Source organism: Lucilia cuprina, chromosome 6 (assembly GCF_022045245.1).
Source record: "Lucilia cuprina isolate Lc7/37 chromosome 6, ASM2204524v1, whole genome shotgun sequence".
In the NCBI taxonomy this organism is placed as follows: Eukaryota; Metazoa; Arthropoda; class Insecta; order Diptera; family Calliphoridae; genus Lucilia; species Lucilia cuprina.
The window spans coordinates 34,496,324-34,518,232 of record NC_060954.1 but is presented as its reverse complement, the minus strand read 5'-3'; the positions used below and the strand labels follow the sequence as shown (position 1 = coordinate 34,518,232).

At 28.7% G+C, this 21,909-nt stretch overlaps 1 protein-coding gene across 9 annotated transcripts in view; it reads right to left on the bottom strand.

Annotated features, from left to right (window-relative positions):
• Positions 1-21,909, bottom strand: part of LOC111686473 (putative uncharacterized protein DDB_G0277255) — a 252,866-nt gene that overhangs the window by 16,440 nt on the left and 214,517 nt on the right. Inside the window, exons 1-2 of one of the 9 annotated variants that reach the window (XM_046955047.1) lie at positions 17,577-18,054; positions 16,881-17,112 (exon numbers count right to left, since the gene is read on the bottom strand). The exons of the other annotated variants lie outside the window; for them this stretch is intronic. The gene's annotated coding sequence lies outside the window, so the exon portion shown is untranslated. Of the gene's footprint in view, positions 1-16,880; positions 17,113-17,576; positions 18,055-21,909 lie in introns of those variants that run through there. 9 annotated transcript variants of the gene reach the window in all.

Below are 21,909 nucleotides of genomic sequence, written 5' to 3'. Positions count from 1 at the left end.
TTTTTCAACATCAGTTGTTTTTTGTTTATTTGCCGCAATCAATTCCACTTACAATAACTGCAACATGCAGTGGCAATTATGAAATTTTGGAAAGTTCTAAAAGACTGACGCCATCAGTAAACATAAAAATGTCAGTTAATGTTGGCTGATGGAAATCTAAAAAAAAGATTTAGCAAAGTTATTTGTGTCAAACAATTAGTGAAAATGACTTTAAATTATACGTAGAGCAATAAGCAAACGGTAATAACAAAATGTGCAGTTGCTGATTAAGTGAAGAAGAAGAAATTAAATAAAAAAGTCTGTAACAAGTTTAAAAACGTGTAATTTTAAATAGTAAAAAAAAATTCAAGACGAATGTTAGCTTTTCTAAAAACCGATCCCAATATAGATAAGTATAAATAAGTATAAATAAATGTTGTCAAAATATATTTAAATAAAAGTTGACAAAGTAAAAAAATATGAACTTGTTTTGTTTACGAAAAACCTTTGCTAACCGAGGGGCAAACAATTTTGTGATGACTTCAAAAAATGCATAGTACAAGGGATTTTTATTTTCAGATTGTAATATATCTTTTTAAACATTTTATGCACAAAATATTTAAAAAATAAATATGATGAAAAGGATAAGAAACCATAAATGTCGTGCGATGCATTATTAATATGAATATGTACATACATATGTATGTCGGTATGAATATTTCTGTAAGTTGATGCACATAAATATGTCAATAAGTATGAACCATTTTAAATGCAGTCACAAAAATATGCTTGAATAAAAATCGAAAAGATCTTAAAAAAGCATTTTTTTAGGTGTGATCTAGGTCCTGCAAAGGAAGATAAGTCATAAAACTAGGTTTTATTACAATAAAGATATAAATATAAAATTTATGCATATTCTATACTATTAAGAAGAGGGCTTTTTATTAGGTCTTGATCTTTTGAACAAAGTGACAATCATGAACCGAACCTATTCACAATATCAATATAGTCCCATTTTTTGGATAACAAGACCATTATCATTTATTATTATATGTATATACATATATTGGGGCCAACCTAATGTCTATATCCATACATAAGTATCTGTGTAGAATCTTAAAGTGCTCGACTGTGTGGATCTGATGTTGTACACATGTTGCTTAAACGAAATATAGAATGAAACAAAAATAAAACGCATGAATTTGCAGAAAAAGAAAATACAACACACCTTTTTAATGTAAATGCAGAAACGTGGGTGAAATGAGAAGTAACTAGGAAATTAATATTCAATTTTTTGGGTATTTTTTTTGGGAACTTTTTTTAGAAACATGATTCAGATGTATGTAGAGCATGTAGATAGGACAGATTCAGACCTTTCTTTGCCACTACCACGCATTCGTCGAAGTTAGATCCAAGTATCTTGGACCTGATGTTATTCCGGAAATAACATTCCTGTCTAACACAGATTGGAAGAACTGAATGAAAATAATTCATTCAGTTCCTTTTTTTCTGATAAGGAGCGCACAACAGGCCCGATAGTGGTCTAGGTGAATTTCTTCGAATTTGATGTAGCATACATCCTCCTATCAACCTAACCTAACCTAGAAACATGAAGTTAAGCATGTAGATCCCGGCTAACAATGAGAACCTATAAGAGGGAACTTTTTAAATTTTCAAAAGGTACATTTATAATTTCTAGAATATTAAACCTAGAAACGTAATATTAAGCATAGACTTTTTTGTTCTTCAAAAGTTACTATTTGAGTTTTTTATAATATTTCAAAAAGTATTTGGATATGTCGAATCGAATGCTTCCGAATAAACATAGGTTGATATTTTATATAAAATATTAATTTTTAAAAACAAAATGTTTTTGTCTAACTTTTAAACAATGAACATAAGTGGGCGATTAATTATAAAATTCGGTAGAGAGATTTTGGCTTCTGTATATTCAATTTCATTTTATAAAGGGGGTGGAGTCAATTATGGGCCGATTATCATAAAATTTGGTAGAGAGATTCTCATAAGACAATTAAGTAAGTAAGCGTAGAATTTATTTTAAAGGGGACGTCATATGGTAGTAGTTTCAATTGTGGACCAATCATCGTAGAATTTGCTAGAGAAAATCTTGGCCGTAAAGTCATTTATTGACCGATCCTCATAAAATTTGGTAGAGAGAATTTGACTCATATGAAACTTATTTATGTCGAATTTCATCGCTGGCTAGATCGTCTTAGAATTTTTTGAGTCTATGATCAATATTTCGATGTGTTACAAACGGAATAACAAAAACAATAAAAACTATGGAATCTTTCCGCTAACTGAAATCTTGAACTAGAATTTATTTCGAACATAATTTCATGTTTTTGTAAACTGATTTATCTACATAGCAGTAACTTATCAATCGCAACACTGACACTAAATATTCATAACCGAGCTGACATTAATATTCATTTGTTGCGGATTTTTGTGAAAAGGAGTAAATTTTCAAAGTATAAACGATTCGTTGAGTCGTCGTTGTTAAACGCAAAAAAACCGATTTTCTTTAGGAGTACGTACATATGCCTGTAGGCAGCATAATGTTCTTCCAACTAAAGAAAAATACTTTTTAGTAAAGACTCTGACTGGTTGGTTGGTTGGTTGGCAATGGTTGTATAGTAGTACTAGTACCTTCTCTAGATGTTGATGGAGGCAGTGTGGGTGTTTGTCTTTATTTTAACTTTATACACATGGAAGAATATTTCAACAGAATAATCTGGTCTGTATATGTTTTCTTTTGACGAAGTTAAAGAAAAAAACGAAAAAGAAAATAAAAAGGGGGGAAATAAAAACATAAAAACTAGAGTTAAAAGTGAAAATGTTTATAAGGAGTTATACAATAATAACAAAAAATAAAAACTAAATATAAGAGTACGTGTGTGTGTATATAAATAAATACGTATTCATTTCATCATTAATCACGGTAAAAGAGGATTTGGCACACTATTCATGCAACATGATGTTTATGTTTTTATGTTATTTTTTTTTTCTACTGCCACAAAAAACAGAAAAGGAACAGAAAATAATAATAACAAAAATAAAAAACGAAAAGACCATACAACACAATATAGCAGCAGCAGTAGATCTTAAGAGCCTCAAGTTTTTCCTTTTTATTTAGAGTTTTAGATCTGGAGTGTAAATGTAAAGTCTATAACATACAAAATGCATGAATATACTCGTATATGAAATACAATCCATACTTCTTTAAGTATGAGATTTTTTTTGAGTTTTATGTTGTTGTTGTTTTTTTGATATTTTATTCCTTTTTTTCCTCTAAAATTTACACAAACCACAACAATTCATATTCATCAGCTAGCCCCAACTAAAAGTCGTATGTTAATCTGGAATATTGCTTTGTTAAATGCTAGAATTCCATTTCAGACAAGCTTTAAAATGATAACTAAGAAATAATTGTTGGAAATGTACATGCATATATGTACCCTACACGAGAAATTTTTTGAAGGTGTTAGGAATTTAGAAACGATTCTTAGGATTGAAATATGTCATTGACTTTCCTGGTAACCATATCTTGTAAAGCTCACCACTGGAATAGTATTTGGCTATAGCAACCTTGCAGTCCAATACGTTCATTGATATAACTTTATCAGTTGATATCGCCTTATGTCTGTCGGAAATTTATTCAGACTATAGTCAAGACTTTTGTCTATTCTAAATTCTAGTCTATAGTATTGCATATAGTATTTTCTCTAGTGTAGGAAATACTATATAGTCTTGTTTATAGTCTGGATTATATCCTAGTCTATAGTCCTAAAATATAGTCTAGTCCATGCTCTATTCTAGTTAATGATAGTCTGGTATATAGTATATTCTTCATGAACCTGAAAATTAATTCGAACTAATGCATAGTTTGTAAAAAAGTTAAAGTTCGTATATTCCGAATCTTAAATACCCTTATATCGTAATTAAATAATAAGTTATTTGCGATTTGTTAATGTTCAGAAGACCAATTGTGTGCTGATCTGAATCAAATTTATGATTTGAGAGTGATTTGTGTATATACAAACCAAATACGAAAGTATAGATATATAACAATGAATCAATATACCGCAAGTAAGTAAAATTTGCATCAAATTTTGTACCAATTGTAATAATTTTCTACCATTTTAAATTTGTTGAAACAGCTGTTATAGCCGCTGAAAGAAAACTAATCAAGAATGAGGAAAAAAGGTTAAATTTTTATGAGTTGTTTTGAAATTTTGCGGGATTTTGCGGTTTTTTTTCGTGGGACACTCTAGTGTGATTCCAAGTAAGAATATATGGATTCATTATTTGTACTAAAAACATTTTTTTACTTTACTTTTGTTGCTAACTTATTATATCGTTCTTAAGACTTTTGCTTAGCTTTTGAATACATTTTCATTTCTATACACAATTTGTTGTTGTTTTTTTGTCTGCTTTTCTTCACATTTAAGTATATACATACACTCATGTCACCGTGACTAATGATGTCCACATCATGTAAGAACTTAAACATAAGTAAGTCTGCTTTAGTTTTTTCAGACAACATGCATATGGATGACATATTTACAGTTCTTTAAAGCAATTCACTGATGGTATAGCATTAAGTTAGAGCAACGTAAAAGGTCGGTAATACTAGGAGATCAGACAATTTAGCAGAAAGCTAAATTATATATTTAGCAAAAAGCTATTTTTTCATTTTCTTCTGATTGATATTGAGAGAAGTGTTAATTGAGTGCTAGAATGATTGTTTAAAACAATCATAGGCAAAGAGCTAATAATGAACTCCATGATTAGTTATGTTTGTTCTTTATATAGGTCAGAGGTTACGTGCGTGTAAAAACGTTAGAATAAGAAAGAGTGAGAGAGCTCCTAGTCGATATATGGTTCAAATACACATTGATATCTCTGGTTTAACAATGAAATAAGAATACAAATTGCAAAAATCTCTCATCAATTTTCAATTTCCTTAAAAAGTTTTCATACCTTTAACACTCATACTAATACATTTTGAACAATATTAATAGTCATACCTAGAAAGAACACGACACATTCACTCTTTTAACATCTTAAGATATTTTTTCAAAAAAAAAAAAAAATATATGTAGTCTTATGCAAAATAGTCATGTCTCAAAGACTATCATCGCTGGTTTATAGCAGTTACAATAGTCAAAATGAGTATTTTTCAGTTAAACACTTTTCATGATTAACGTTTTCAAAATTTATTTTGACTTTTTTCGATTAACGCTTGAAACTTTTGAAAACTGAAAGGAAACAAACATCGCAGCAGCACACAGCTCAGACATTATTAATTACTTTTTGAGGCTCAAAAAAAAATGTTTATTTTTTTGGTGTTGTACGAGTGGAGATGTTTAACATTAATTACATTTTGCGTACGTAGTTTTGGAAAAAAAGTTTTTTTTTCAATTTTTTTCTGTTAAAAGTGTGTAGAGTCTATAATAGTGGGCGTCCTCTCCCGGTTACATGGACTACAAAAATTTAGTTTAAAATTGAATTGTTGTTGTTGCTTTAGTTGTAACATGTTAAAAAACTTACTTTCATATGAATTTTAAACGTGTATGAGAATGAATGTTATTTACAACTTCTAGACTATTTATATAAAAATATACAGGGTGTGTACGTTTTCAATATACTCAAAAGGAATGAATTGCAAATATTGTTTTAATTAGTTTATTTTAAGTGTTGTTTGTTTCTAAAACTATAAGTTTCGCATTTATAAAGATAAAGTTAATGTTGCATTAGTTAGGAAATATAAAGCTTTTTTTAATATATAGCAGGAGATTGAAAAAATAATGTCTTAGTTTTATGTGTTTTAAAATGCTCTACATTTTCTTTTTATCGAAAAGTCGTATGTTAATCTGGAATATTGGGATGTATTTTTGTAAACACATACAAAAAATTGAAACAGCTGTTTCCATCATACTTTGTTATTGTTTTATACCAATCGTATAAACGCAAAACATATAAATCATACGATTTTTTTTTCTCTTTTTTTCATACGAATGGAATTTCATTTTACTTTTTCATTAGACCTTATATGAGATCGAACTCTAAACATTTATTGGTAAACTTGAATTTTGAAGATGTTATTAAACCGATTCTATTCTACCGAGTTATCGGGTGGAAAGCATTTAACAGAGACCACTATAACTGCTATAAGAATGACATTCCCCTGAGAATCAGGGGAATATATAAAATATATAGTCTCGCAAGAATTGCAAAATAATTTATTATGAGTAAGAGGACACTGGTATTCGATAGACATATGATACCCTCAACGCCTAAAAGAGAAATATTCTACTTTCGCAAAATTCTGCTCAAAATGCGGCAACGGCAAATAGAAAAATAACTATGAACTTTCCAAAACAAGGTGAAACAATGAGCCAATTTGCATCATTTAAAGGAAATTTAGCTAATGCTGAACAAAGAATGCGGGTACATTTTGCTTGGGAACCATACAGACATAGTTTACTCAGGAAACCTAACTTCAACCATGAGGAACTTTCGCTGTAATGTTTCTTGCGGTTCACCGGCAAATGGACCACTAATGGGTGTGTTCTTGAAGACAGTCGTGTGCTACGTAAAAATATACGGGTATCGGGAACAACTTCCCTAATTTAAGAGAAACACATTCCATTATAGTATCAATAGAACAGTGAAATATACCTCACATTGCGACTGTGCCCCAGTGAATCAATGGAGTTGGATACCCTACTGTCACCGATAAGTACCTTCGCCCTCTTTTGTGCGCGTTCGAGTAGCTCCAAAATAGACTTCGAAGCTCCGACCTATACATGGGAGTTGTATTCTATTTTCGGTCGGATATAAGTGGTGTAAATATTAAGAAGATCAGATGGAGTGACTTACACTGCTTCAAAAAAACCGAGACATTTGAATGCTTCTTTCGACAGTTGGAAAATGTGTTTACTCCATCGGACATCGCACTGTATTTTCATGCCCAGAACGTCAAGAGTTAATGATTTCTTAATATTTATACCACCCGTAAATATAGATGGACTACTATTACCTGCCAAACGTTCAGAGATTTTTATCAAGTCGTGATTAAGCGATTCATTCATATTGCGCCTCATTGCCCCAATCATTAGAAGGCTTGGTTTATATTTGAATGAATAAGAATGACAGATATTGCTGTCATCGGCAAAAGAGTAGATATGAAGATAAGAAATAGGGTAGGAGAAAGAACGAAGTCTTGCGGTACCCCTGAACAATTCTTGAACTCATTTGATAAGATCCCACCTATAACAACTTGTATATCAGAAGTGTCCTAAGTTGAATGTTGATGGATGGAAGGTGTCTTATACAAGTTTTAGCATTGAACTTTCCTTCATTGTCAGAGTATGTTCAGGGTTAACTCTGTTCATACCCGATTTACCATAGTGTGTGTGTAACAACAAGACTTCGGCATATTTGGTGGTTTCGTATTACGGTCTACTAGGTTTTGTTGCCGAATCAACAAAGGCCATATCAAAGGCGTATAAATGTAAGTGATATGCTTGCATGCAACGGAATAGCAATGGTAAGAGATTAGATAGCTCGAGTACTTGAGGAAAGTTCTTGTACCATGTACAAAAATTCCAACCGTTGTGTAAGTGGTGAGTCGTCTAAATTTTCGAGTTAAGTTAAAATTTTAGTATTATAGTTCTATAAAATGTAGCTTACGAATTTAAGGCACTCAGGCACTCTTTTTCAATTACCCTTTTCGGTAAATTCTATGCAAATTAAAATAAATAAATAAATGAACTGCTTACTCAGATCTGTTATTAGATTACACATTTATACTTTGCAATAAATATTTAAAGAATTTGGGTGCATTCTTTTCCAATTAAATTGTCTTTTATTTCATACAGACTGACAACAAGCGTAAATGTTAAAGTAAAATAAACAAAAGACTCAAATTATAAAATAAACTAATTAATATGCAAATACTTATGTATAAATAAATATAAAGAATAAAAAAGTTGTTTAAGAATTTATATAAATATTTATAAAAAAATGCTCCAGCTAAGTAGAAAAATATCATACTTGTTTAAACACTAAATAAACTTTAAGCGGAAAAGGGAGGGGTAAATCCCCTAAGACGACAGTTATTAAAAAATAACGACATTTTTTTCAAAAAAAAATATTGCTTTCATCAACGATTCAAACCAATAAATGCAAGCAAGAGTTAAATAAAACTTATTAAATTGATTGTCATTTTTAACGTCTGTTGTTTTTTATTCATTAAAATGCTGTTTTGTTTATTAATATCGATTTAAAATAGAAACAAAAAATAACGTTTTATTTTTTAAATACTTTTTTCTTGTGGGTTCTTTGATGCCTAAATATTTTCAGTTTTTTCCCATATTCTTTTTTTTTTAATTTTGTAGAAAAACCAAATGTTAAGTTTGGCCCATAAAAAGGTTCCCACAACAGGAAGTTAACAACTTTCAAATACAACCAAACTCTTCCAAAAATAGTTAAGAAAAAAAACAAAACACTTCATAAATTTTTGTATCGTATGCGACATGTTTGTATAAAAAGCTTGTATGGTGCCTGTATGTGTCCACCTATTGAATTGAGGTTAAATTCTAATGTTTAAACAAAGTTACTAAAAAGAAAATAAAAAAAAAAATACATCAATAAGGAAAATAATATATAGTTATATATGATTCTGTTAAAAAAGGTCTGCCGGATTGTCTGTCTGTTTGTGTATGTTAAAATATATTCGTAGTTTTATTTTAAAAGCAGAGTATTGAATGATTGTAATCATTTGATTTTTAATTTTTTTAAAGACTTTTCAATTGTATATATTACCTTGTAACTAGTCCATGGTCTAATCTAACTACTGGGCTATTGACTACTCTATGTACATGTCTAAATATTAATCTATGGACTATTTTACTGACCAGTCTAATCTATTGACTAGTTAGAGACTGTTATTAGTCTGTTTTCTAGTAAATGAACTACCGTATGTATTATCTAATCTGCTACTATTGTCTGTTCTTGTATATGTTAAAGTTTATGGATTTATGTAGGACTAGTATATGAACTAGAAAATAGTATGTTGACTAATCTGTGAACTGGTGTATGAGCTAGTGAATGTATGGACTAATCCACTACTAGTGTATGGACAAATGTATTGATTATGTTTGAATTAATCAATGGAGTTGTGTATGAACTAGACTAGTGTACGGGTGCGACTATGAACTAGTTTATGGACTACTTTACTGTACTCTAGTATATGGTTAACTACTCCTCTACCAGTGTATGGACTTGTATATCTTATAATTTATGGATTTATGTATGGATTAGTGTATGAACTAGAAAATACTATGTTGACTAGTTTAAGGATTCTAGACCATTGACTAATATGTGAAGTAGTGTATGAGCTAGTGAATGTATGGACTAATCTACTACTAGTGTATGGAAAAATTTATATAATAATGCATAGATTAGTGTATTGACTAGTGTATTGGTCTATGGTCTGGTCTATGGTTTGGTCAATGCTTTGGTTTATGGTCTGGTTTATGGTCTGGTTTATGGTCTGGTTTATGGTCTGGTTTATGGTCTGGTTTATGGTCTGGTCTATGGTCTGGTCTATGGTCTGGTCTATGGTCTGGTCTATGGTCTGGTCTATGGTCTGGTCTGGTCTATGGTCTGGTCTATGGTCTGGTCTATGGTCTGGTCTATGGTCTGGTCTATGGTCTGGTCTATGGTCTGGTCTATGGATTATGTTTGATTTAATCAATGGATTTCTGTATGAACTAGTCTATGAACCAGTCAAATAGTATATGAACTAGTTTATGGACAACTCTACTACTATTCTAAGAACTAGTCTGTTTACTAGTCGATAATCTGGTCAATGGACTAGTCTATGGGGTAGTCTATGACTAGGCTATGGGCTATTGTTAATAATAGGAATTAGTATATGGACTAGTGTCTAGACTTGTCTATAAACTAGTATATAGGCTAGTAGTATATGGGGTATTAGTTTATCTACTAGTATATGTAATTATCTATATGCTAGCAACTACAGTCTAGATTAGTCTATTAATTAATGTTTAGATTAGTATATGAACAAGTCATTGCAGAAGTGTATGAAGTAATTCATGTGTATGAACCACATTTTGGACTAGGCTACAGACTAGTCTTTGAACTAGTCTATGGACTTGTCTTCGGACTAGTCTATTGACTAGTATTTTATCTAGTCTATGGACTAGTCTTTGATATAGAATAGATGACTTCTAAAAATGTACTTTACTAAGAGTAAACAAAATTGAATTTCTTTCTTTAATGAATTAATTCTTTTAAAAATTGTAACCAAATATTTATAATTCATTGAGCATTCATTGAAGCTTATCAGGAGACAATAGAAGACAATAAATGTCGTTGTTGCTGTGATTGTGCATTCGATTAGGTTATTTTTTTTGTATATTTTCAAATGAAATAAAAACCAACAACAAAAAACTTTAAAACAATGTTTGAGTTTTTACTTATAATTCTTTTTGAAAAAAAAAAAAAAAAATAGTTATACATTGTAAAGAGTATCTGTGTAACTATTTGTGTTTCAAAGTGTGTGTTTGAGTTCTTTTGTTTTCAATTTCTTTTACAAGTAACAGTTTGGTGTGTGACACTTGCCTTTTCTGTTTTAGCAACAAAAAATATTATTAGAAAAAAAAAAAAAAAAAACAAACACAATCATGAAAGAATTTTAAATGAGTTTTATAAGTTAAAAAGTTTTAACATATAATGTATTTTTGTTTTCATATTATTGTTTATTTGTTGTTATTGTTAGCGGGCCTTGTGGCCAAATCTGGCAACGAAAGTTACCAACAAACCATCATTATTATGTTGCGCTTCATTGAGGAATAGCATAACAATAACAAAAAAATTATTCACATAAACACTTGCCCGTACTTAGATGGAACGTTAGAAGAAAAATAGTTTTGGACATTAGACTCCGCTATGGCCTGTTAAGGCAAGGGAAAACCCTTCTTCTTTAACTTTTTCTGCTATTTTAAAGACAATGGGAAAATTTTGTTTGATTTTCGTTAGACACATAGTACAATATTTTGTTTTCTAATTTTTATTTTCTTTTGGGTTGGGCAACTCCCAAATTGGCATGTCTGTCTATAGGAATGTATTGTTATTTATTTTCATTTGTTTGCAAATAAAGTTTTTGTTATAATTCTTTTTTTTTATTTTTTTTTTTGGAAATTTAAAAATTGTTAACTTATTGACCTTAAAAAGAAAATAACCAACAAAAAGTGTGTCATATGACTTTAAATAATAACCGAAAAAAGTTTTGAATTTTTAATATTTTTTTTGTTTATTTTTAGGTTTTTGTTTCTTCTGTGTTAAAGAAAGTGAGTTACAAAGTTTGTTGCATTATTTATCGTTTTGATCTTGTCGCGATCACGTTTTGATTTGATTTCATTGTTTTGATAAAAAAACTTTTAGTTAGAGATTAGTTTTTTTTTAGAAATTATGGGTTTTAGAGAAATTTACATGTAAAATTTATTTTATGTTAAAATTAAATTTATTTCGGACTTTTTTTAAGGGAAGGGTTGTTATTGTTTTTTCTTGCATTTTAGAAACTATTATGCGGTATTATTGATTTTATCATTACGTTTATAAGATATCTAAATCTTATAAGTTTATATATTCTGGGTATTTTTTGTTTGTTTGACGAGTTCAAAAATGTTTAAAACGAGAAATTTTATTTGGAGCAAATTTTTTAAAAAAATAAAAGAGTTCTCACACGCTATTAGTGTATTATTTTGGAACTCCCGTAAAATTAGTTAGTGGTTCGAACTCTAGTCATATTAACCGGGCATTTTTAAAAATTTCGATAATGCAGAAGCTAAATAACTGAAATTAAAAACAAGTAAGAGTTCTATATTCGGCTGTGCCGAATCATATACATCCTTCACCATGGTGTGTTAAAAAACAGTCAGTTCCAAAAAGTCCTTTTTTACATCAATTTCTTCAGGCTCAACATGCTTAAATTCATGTTTCTAGATCCAATATTATAAAAAATAAAAAAGAGTACCTTTTGAAAAAGTAAAAAGTACTTAAAAGTTCTCTTTTATGGATTCTCCCCTAATTCAGGCTCTACGTACCCAATTCAAAACCAAAAAAAGTACCAAAAAGTTCTTACGAAATTCCGACTCTACATACTTAATTTCATGTTTCTAGGTTCAATATTATAGAAAATTTAAAAAATACCGTCTGCAGAACGAAAAAGTACCAAAAAATTTCCATTAATTTGTTCTCGTCTAATCAGGTCCCTATTTATGTGTTCTCACCTAATTCCGACTCTACATGCTTTATTTCATATTTCTATGTTCAATATTAGAAAAAATTTAAAAAGTACCTTTTAAAAACAAAAAAGTACCGAAAAGTTAACTTTTTCCGGTTCTCAGCTAATTTCAACTTTACATACCTAGCCCTTTGACGACCATAGGTAAACATACTTGCCATAAAATTTTTAGTATATATGTATTACTTTTTAAATGACAAATATAGAGAATCTGTTAACCGATCTTGACAACCTTATTTGCCAAACGATACATAAGACTTGGAAGTTTCCTTGGAGAACAATTTCGTTATTCTAACTATTATGAGAGCATGAATATCGACAATCAAACAAAAAATTTAATTGGTTAAACGAAAAAGGTTTGGTCGTCAAAGTGATAATTTCATGTTTCTAGGTTCAATATTACAGAAAATACAAAAAGTACCTTTTGCAGAACGATAAAGTACCAAAAAATCTTCATTTAATTGTTCTCGTCTAATCCGGGCTCTACATATTTAATTTCATGTTTCTGGGTTCATTGTTATAGAAAACTCAAAAAGTATCTTTTGAAAAACGAAAAAGTACCAAAAAGTTCGCTTTTATGAGTTCTCACCTAATTCAGACTCTACATACTTAATTTCATATTTCTAGGTTCAATAATAGAGAAAATTCACAAAATACCTTTTAAAAAACAAAAAAAGTACAAAAAAGCTACTTTTTCCGGTTCTCACATAATTCCGACTCTAATCCGCAGACAGACATAGCTTAATCAATTCCGCTATCTATAAGAACCCAGAATATATATACTTTATGGGTCGGAAAATTACATTATAGAAATTACAAACGGAATGACAAACTTATATATACCCTTCTCACGAAGGTAAAGGGTATAATGGGACTTTTTTTACGTTTTTTCTCGAATGTAAAAATAATTAAATTTTTGTATAAAAGTAATAGAAATGTTTAAGTATTTAATTTTGCTAAAGGTAGCGAAACAACCAGAGTATACTAGTCTTTACCAAATGTTTAAATGCTAGAATTAATCATTAACAAGATAATGACCTCTAATAACAATATTTGTAATAAATATTACAAAAAACTATATTAAACTACATCGAAACATATTAAATGACATACAATTACAAGAAACCGGTCTTCTATTTAAAACAAAAATTAAATAAATTTTTTTTCTTATAATCGACCTTTAGATAAATAACAAAAGAAAGATTATTAAATCCAAAAATCTATAATTTTCAAAAAACGCCTACCTCTGTTATCACAAAACTTTACAAATATGAATGAATGATTTTAAACACTAATCACATAACTAATCCAAATAATTTCTATTAAACAAAGTGATGTTAATGAAAATCCACTTTAACACCCAACTGATCACGTTTAAATCTATTGACTATTTGATTTAAATAATATAGATGAAATAGTAACAAAAACATAAAAATCAACTAAACGTCATAAGGTCGTTCAAATGGTGTGAATAACCAGTAAAATAAAAAAAATTAAATAATTTCTACAAAATGAAAACAAAACAAATAAATGATTTTAAAAACAAGATTAAACCACAAATTTTCAACAAACGTCATTCATGCAAAATAATGAGCAACAGCAGCTTAGCAATCAACAAACACTTTGTGATGAATTCAAAACTGGTCGTATTAAAAAAACAAAACTGAAGAGTTTAAAACATCAAATGCCAATAAAGTTGAAATTATAGAAAACAAATCACAAAAACCAAAAAACCAAATACTGGCGTCTAAACTCTAAATGAAATTCAACAGAAATCAATTTTTCAAACAATAAAATTGAAAACAAAAGAATTTGTTGTGGTCACACAAAACAAAACAAATAATTTTATTTTCAAAATTTATTCATCATTCAATTTTTTTTGGTGGGAGTTTGTTTTTATGTTTCAAATGTTAAGAGATGTATAGAAAAATGTATGGCGTTTATAGTTTTTGATTATAAAAAAACTATTAATTTCTCTAAATATTAAATTTTTTATGAATAATTTTTAGAGACTTTTAGATGTATAAGTTCTATAAAGTTTTACTGACATACTGTTTTTTCAGCTTAATATATAAGCTTTTAAACGTAATCGTTAAATTTATTAAAAATTTAATTGATTTCAAATTAAAAACTCAACATTTTTTTAATAGTATTAATAAATATATATTTTTTGGAACAAAATCAATTAATTACTTAATATATAATATACTCAGGAAAAACTTTCGTTGAAAAGTAATGAGTTAAAAAGCTAAAGCTAAGCTTTTATTAATTAGCATTTTAAGTTATTATTTTAACACGGTGATGTCATTTTGGAGGCAAGTACTTCTATGCTCGATTACAAATAGAGAGTTAAAGAAGTACTTACCACGCTTGTTTGCAAATAGACGTCATTACAAATATGGATTTTAAGAAGTCATTACAAATATGGACTTGAAGAAGTCATTACAAATACGGACTTTAAGAAGTCATAATATATATGGACTTCAAAAAGTCATTATAAATTGGGATCCACTTCATGGACAAAATGAAGTAGGGATGGCTGAGCAGCTGAAAATGTGACGTTGGGGATGAAACGGTCTATACGTGACCATTAGGCATTAAGCCTGTTGCGCCATACCGATCTAAGTTTTGCCAGAACTACTCTTGTTTTCCGTTTTCCATAGGTTGCGGTATCTTGGCGTCTCTATGAATGGCGTTAATAGCTGCCGAATACGAAGACTGATCTAGTGTATTATATGCAGAATATGTTATTTATATGTTATCCTCAAATATTCGAAGATCTTTCCTGACATGTATAAATTGGATTAAAATTAAGCATACAGGGTTTTATATATTTACCGTTAGAGAGAAGACAATTAGGGCGATAAAACTAAATCGTATTTCCTAGAGGTAAGGCTTAAATGATATGGGTACCAGGCCAATCGGAAGTACTTGGAAACGAAATGGCGAATGTTTTAGCTTGAAAGGGAAGGGAGCTTGAGGTAGTTTAACAAAACCATTAGACGCAATGAAGATATGGGTGAAATAATACATAAGTCCTTTCGGAGTGGTGAAACGGTGAGAAGAACGACAAAGGTCATATGTGGAGAACAAGACGAGAAATTTCCCCAAAATGAGCAGGTTTGAAGTGATTATGATGGAAGGTATTTTGAATATACATACAGTATTACAGGCACTGTTATACAAAATTGGACGTATCAAGTATTCGTCGATGTTAGATCCAATGTTGTTATTCCAAAAAAAAATATTCCTTACTAACACTGATTAGAAAATTTTTAGGAATTACGTCCTGGAAATCGAGTTTCTGAACATTTAAAGCTAATACATTCAGTGAACAATTTTGTTTTCTTTCATGAAAAGGAGAGCACAACAGGCCCGATATGGGTCCATTGCGGGGAGATGAAAAGTGTATAATTTACTCGGAGAGAGTTTGAACCAATAGTGGGGGAGGTAAGTGTCAAAATAACTGTTGAAGAGTAAAGTTTGTCTTTTCCCAAGAAACATGAAATTCCTGAGTACATTAAAGCCTATTTTCAGTGCAAGTATATAACAGTGTTCGATATTGCTGAACTTTATGTAGGAGAACCATATCCATAAAATGGGGCTTTAGTCTCATTAGGATATACTGGTCTTATTAAAACGTGATTAGATCAATTACATCGATAATTTGTGGGACTTTTTATAAGAAAGTTCAGCGTGCTTGAGGGGTCATGAGCCCTGCAAATGTAGATTGAATTTTCCTAAGTGAGATTATTAATTTAAATAGGACACATTGGAAGGTTATACGTAGACAAAATTAGAGGCATTAATTGTAGATAAAATATCTTGATCAAGCGGAACATTACAGTTAATGCCTGCAGGTATTTAAATAGCTCTATGCTTTGTGAATACTTAGGTTTAAGGGCACAATTACAAGATCGGAGTTAGACGAATGTAGAACATGCTAAGTCATTACACTGCTAAGAGAACAATGTAATGTGTAAATTAGATCCAACTATGTATCTTTAGAGCGTTGTTTTTTCAGATTTTACAAGCTTTATAAAATATACAAAATACAAATTATAATGAAATAAGAAAATTTTCAGACCTCCAATTGACTTTCTTTGAATAATTAATTGAAATCGAATTTTAAATGTGAACTTCGTAGGCAATACAACGAAGGTGTGTTGCACGCAAAATCAAACATTTGTATTTCATTATAAACAAAACATGTTGAACTTTTTTTAACTTCATTAATTGGTGTTTTTTTGTTTTTTTATTTTTATTTTAAAACCGTTTCAAAATTCAAGCCTACTTACTTATTACACATTTTAACACTTTTCCTTTCAATGTCACAATAAATTTCATTTTCTTACGAAACTTAAAAAATAAAAAAATTTCACCCAAATTTCTTGTTTTTTTTTCAAGTTATTTTCATTAAAAAAAAAACGGTTTATTACTTAACAATATGAATCATGTCATTTAGCTTCAGAAAATATGTTTATAAAATATATTATAAATATGTAGGTATGTGGATGTGTTATAATATTGAAATACTTACAAACAATAAAAAATATATTCAGCACTTTAAAATTAAAATATAAATTTCGCTTTCATTTTTTGTATTTAACGGCTGGTTACAAAAACAAATAAAAACTTTTTTCTTTGTATATTTATGGAGATTTTTTTATATATATTTTTGGATTTTTTGTTGAAAAAATTAACACAATAATTTTTAGAGGAACAGGCAGCTGTTTTAAATGCCGATAAAAATAATTTCACAGCAACTGGATCTAAAAGACAATAACAACAAACAAGTAATTTGTTAATGATATTTATTTTTTTCTTATAATAAATTTTAATTTATTTATTTGTTTTTAGCACTTTGTTTTGTTTTGTAAATTTGATAACGGTAAATTTTTTTAATATTTCATAATATTCTGTAATAAAGAAACAAAAAAATATTTAATTTTTTTAAAGAATTTATAGATTTTTTCACTTTTTTGTTTTTTGTGATTTTTTTTATAAATGATTGTTATGTTAATAACAATAAAATTTTTAAAATTTACATTTTTCTTTTATAATATATATAATATATATTTTTAACATTTGTTTTTGTATTTTTTAACTTTTGCACAAATTTCTTTAAATATACGCTTGTGTCTTAAGTCTTTTGTTTCATTTAGTTATAAAAATTTTGTATTTTATCAATTAAAATTAATTATTTTTTTATATTTTAATTTTATATTTAAATTACTTTTTCTTGCTTTATTAATTTTAATAATTAATTGTGTGTTGTTGTTTTTTTGTTTGTTTCGTTTTGTTGTTTAATTTCTTTGGAAGTATAATATTTTCTTTTCGTTTTCTACCGCAACCGCAAAGACTTTTAAAAGACACATTAATAAAATGGATTCTGAGTGAAGACTAAACCTACAGAACCCGTACTGACATTAGTGTGGCTAACAAAACTTTTTTCCAACTTTTTTTTGCCGTTGTTGTTTTTGTTATTATTGTTTCCTCTCTTTTAAGCGACGACAGGCATACAGTGACGACGGCAATGACAACAACTACAAATACTAAAGAATTTTTTTAGTTTTCTTTATAGTTGTTGTTGTTGTAGACAAACGTTGACGACGTGTATAGAAAAAGAATTAAATCAAAGAATATTGTTTAATACACCAACAAAAAAAAGCAGAAGATTTTTTGTTGTTTTTGTTTTCTTGATTTTATAAACGATTACAAAGAGAGAACAGTTTAAAAAATTTAAATAAAAATTAAAAAAACAAAATCTTAACATATTAACACAAACGTCTTACACTCAGTCAGAAATAAACACGGAGAAACACAGATACGTTAAACGATGTATACTGAAAGCAACTAAAAATTATATACAAATTATAAATTTATTTTTGCCGATAGCTTAAGAATCAATGAAGCTTAAACTTAACTACAACAATAAAAAAAAACTACAGAGACAAAACACACATACACAGCGATTCAAACATACATAAACATGTATGTAATTGAAGCTCAATACTAAGCAGTTTTTTGGGAGAAAATATACAACGAAACAAAGAGAGAATTTGTAAGATTGTAAAACAAGAGAATAATGTTAGCAGCAGCAGCAAAAGCAGTTTAAGAATGTCAAGTGATGTCGTTTTCATTTCATTTTATTTATTTATTAAAGAGTGAATTAAAAAATAAATTTTAAGCCCCAGCGACAACAACAACAAGAACTAACTCGTTAGTTTGTTAAAAAAAAGTTAATATTGATAGGCAGTTATTCAGTCAGAGAGCCGCTAGTAGAAGCAGACAATGTTAAAGCGCATGCTTAACATCAGTTGGCGTCGCTGTAGCTTTAAGTGATAAAGTATTTTAACATTAACACTGTTAAGTTTAACAGAGCTATGTTAGCTGTTGTTGACAAAAAAACCAGTCTAAGCTATTACAGGATGCTCCACAGTGGGATCGAAAAAACAACCTTTGAAATGATATAAAATAATTTAAAATCTTTTTTTAAACTAAAAATAAACGTTAGTCACTGATTAGATTTACGAAGCTAACCTAGGATACTGAGTAATAAAAAAATATTACCCATATTCTGAACAGTTTTTCTGTAAGAATATTACTCGAGTTCTAAAGTTCAGCGCTTTTCTTTTAAGGAGATATTGCTGGAATTCCGACAAATATATCTGCGAAAGTATTGGACAGATTCTGAGCAATTGTTTTGTGAAAATATTGCTTAGACTTATTAAAGTTTATTTAAGTTTTCTCCGAATATTGCTCAGATTTTAAGCAATGTTTCTATAAAACAATTGCTTCAATTCAGAGCAACACTTCTATATGGAGATTGCATAGATTAAGTATTCCAAAGGATTATAGAAATTCTTTTATAAAAAGAGTGCTCAGATTCGGAGCAATTGTTCTATGAAATGATTGCTCAGATTCAAAGCAATAGTTATATTAAATGAAAGACTCGAAGTAAAAGATTGCTCAAATATAAAGCAACTGTTATTTTAAATGACTAGCTAAATGTACCCGGCGTTGCTCGGGTCTTCTTCGATTCTTACAGATATTATATAGCTTTTGTTCGTTATGAGTGGAAAAATTAAAATGGCCATAGATTATTATTAATGTTGATTATTTGAAAAAACATTGTGTAAGCTAATATTAAGTTTAAGAAAAAAATAATAGTGGAAAAATGGCGGTTATACTGTTGATAAAGCTAATTCGATTTTTTGAATAAAAAAGGTGGATTTATCTAATATATGTATGTTTGTATGGCAATATCCCTAATACAAAGAATGTAAAAGTTAATATATTTGGCTTTTCTTGATACATTAATAACGATTTTTTGTGTATCTGCTGTTATTATATTTTATAATATCGGAATTACTTATCTTTTTATTAATTATATATTTTTATTAATAGTATTTAATTAAAATTAACTCTTAATTTCTAAGACACTTTTAACGTTGAAAGCAAACTTTCCTCAAGATGGATCAAGAGACAATGCGTTTTTTTAACTGTTGTCAAATTTCAAAATTTAAAGTAAATATAAATAGTTGATTAATAAGGTAGTAAACAATAGCTCAAATATTTAGACATATTTAAAAGAAAAAATGTATAACATTCTATTTTATATTCATTAACGTTTCCACATTTCAAAGGGAAAAAATTGCAACTTAAGGCAATGTTGCCCTATATAGAATATTATTAAATCAGCGTTATATGCATATGTCTAGTTTCTATGTTCAATATAACAGCACAGCAAATATTCTGTTTCGTCTTTCAAAATTAAAATGTAACAGTTAAAGTACAAAAAAGTACTAAAATATACCCATATAGACTATATTTTATTCAGCACTGTGTATAGTTAGTTTCTATGTTTAATATTATAAAAAATGCAAAAGCTACCAATTGATAAACGAAAAGTACCAAACAAATCACTTCAAATTATTCGATATGTACTGGACATGTTTAGCAAAAAGTACCAAAAATTTCCCATTGGAGATTAATTAACTATTCAATCAGAGTCTTCTAATTTTTTTTTGATTCTTCATAAACGATGAAATAGTGGAATAAATTCTGCATTTGTGGAAAATTCTAATAAAAGTTTACCATTTTCCCTTATTTCGCCTACGAATACACTTTTTCGAGAATTAAGTTTACAAAATATTCCGTGTTTAAGTCTTTCAAAAAGTACCAAACAATTTACCCTAATTTGATCCTATAGAGGCCTTAGTACCTGATTTTTAAAATAATATATCAATAGCTTATTTTTTGTGAGTAAATTAAATATTATACAAATTTTATAAAAATTGGCTCAATGAGTTTGAATAAAATTTAGTTTCCCGTTTTTCCCCTTTTTGGTACTTTTTTCACAAAAAAAAAAAAAAAATAGCAAATATTTTTTTAAATAAATATTACAGAGTTAGTCCGTATAATATGTATATCTAATAAGTATTTGTCAATAAATAGAAAATTTTTTCTTAATGTGCTAAAAAAAGTACCATAAATACAGTTTTGTCCCTTTTACACCCAAAAAGGACTGAATTTTAAAAAAGTACGAAGCAGGTGTCTCATAATTTTGAGAGATGTATCCAAAATATTTAGAAAAATTTGATTATGTTAATTAGTTTAAAAGTTATAAAGGGCTGAAAAAGGTACCAAAATCACCTTTGTTACACATTTTTACCCCTTAAAAGTACGAATTTCAAAAAAGTACCAGACACCCATCTGCTCTTTTTAAGAGTAGATACTGGTGCATTTAAAATTTTTCTTGTATCACTTATATTATGTAAGATATTTAAGAAAACCTGTTTTACCCGTTTTTTCCCCCTTTTTACCCGTAAATGTGCAAATTTCCAAAAATTCCTCTTTAGTGGATCTACATAACCAAAAACACATTTACAGTCAAAATTTAATGATTCTAGGTTCAGCCGTTTGGGCTGTGCGATGATGAATCAGTTAGTCAGTAACGCTATTCTTTTATGTATATAGATAGATTCTAAAAATTTTAACTGAATATTCTGTGAAATGATCTGAGCAAACTTTCTATGAAATGGGCTGTGCGATGATGAATCAGTTAGTCAGTAACGCTACTCTTTTATGTATATAGATAGATTCTAAAAATTTTAACTGAATATTCTGTGAAATGATCTGAGCAAACTTTCTATGAAAATAATGACCATATTCTAAGCGATTGTTCGATACATCATACTTGGAACAATAGTTCTATGAATAGATGATCAGATTATGATCGATTGTTTTATTAAAATATTTCTCAAATTCTCAATTCACAAATTTTGATCAATTGCTTCAAAGCAATTTGTGTAAAAAAAGTATTTTTGAGCATTTATTTTATGATTGCTAAGATTCTATGTAAACTTTGTAACCGAACTACGGGTCGCAATTTTGAAGATCATTCAATGAAATTTGAAAATGGTTAAGATCGATACATTATTTCCATCTAAAATTTACTAATAACCAGTGGTATTGCAATGAAATTCCTTTTCCAAAATTTTAATGAGGATCGGCCCATGTTTGACCCTAATTTCTATATAAAGCCTCTTTTAGATAATTAATTT